This window comes from Anneissia japonica, unplaced genomic scaffold (assembly GCF_011630105.1).
Source record: "Anneissia japonica isolate Jap-2015-1 unplaced genomic scaffold, ASM1163010v1 scaffold250_len512249_cov173, whole genome shotgun sequence".
NCBI classification, from domain to species: Eukaryota; Metazoa; Echinodermata; class Crinoidea; order Comatulida; family Comatulidae; genus Anneissia; species Anneissia japonica.
The window spans coordinates 355637-356261 of record NW_022687603.1 but is presented as its reverse complement, the minus strand read 5'-3'; positions in this window follow the sequence as shown (position 1 = coordinate 356261).

The window sequence follows — 625 nt, the reverse complement described above, 5'->3', positions numbered from 1 at the left end:
TTTACATTCCTAGTAACTTATTGATTATTTTTAATATTAGTACAAAGGTTCAGACCGGTCCGACAACCCCAGAATGCCCTAGGCCCCTTGTTTACGGCTACGTTTACGTAGGTACATCCTGCAATGGAATTCATGATCCAATCTACTCGTCTCGAAAGATGTACTGGGTTTATAATCCTTATCGGAGAAGACATGTTCTACCACCAGAACCATAGGCTATCGTGCCGCTCGAATTAGCGCTGATATTACGGTTGCTGTAATTGCAGCGCCCCTGCCTCAAGCCCGTGGCCAGGGGGTTCGTAGGGTTTGAAAGAACCCCCATTTTTCAGAAATGCCCTTTTAAATTTTGTTTTTTAAAAGTATTATTTGCATGGAAGTCAAAATATTTGAAATTTTTTATTGCCATTTCGGACATCTGAGGTGTTATATTATTTAAAATTCACCCAAGCCATGGTGGGCCTGAGCAAGGACTCAAAGTGCCCTTTTGTGAAAAATTATATCCCTCTTTAAAAATCCTGCCTATACGGGCTTGTGCCCCGCTCGGCCATTCGACTCGCCATTCGCATTTTAGTATAATGTTGTACATGGTTGTACTAAGGTTCTGTAGTATTATATTCAACTTCAA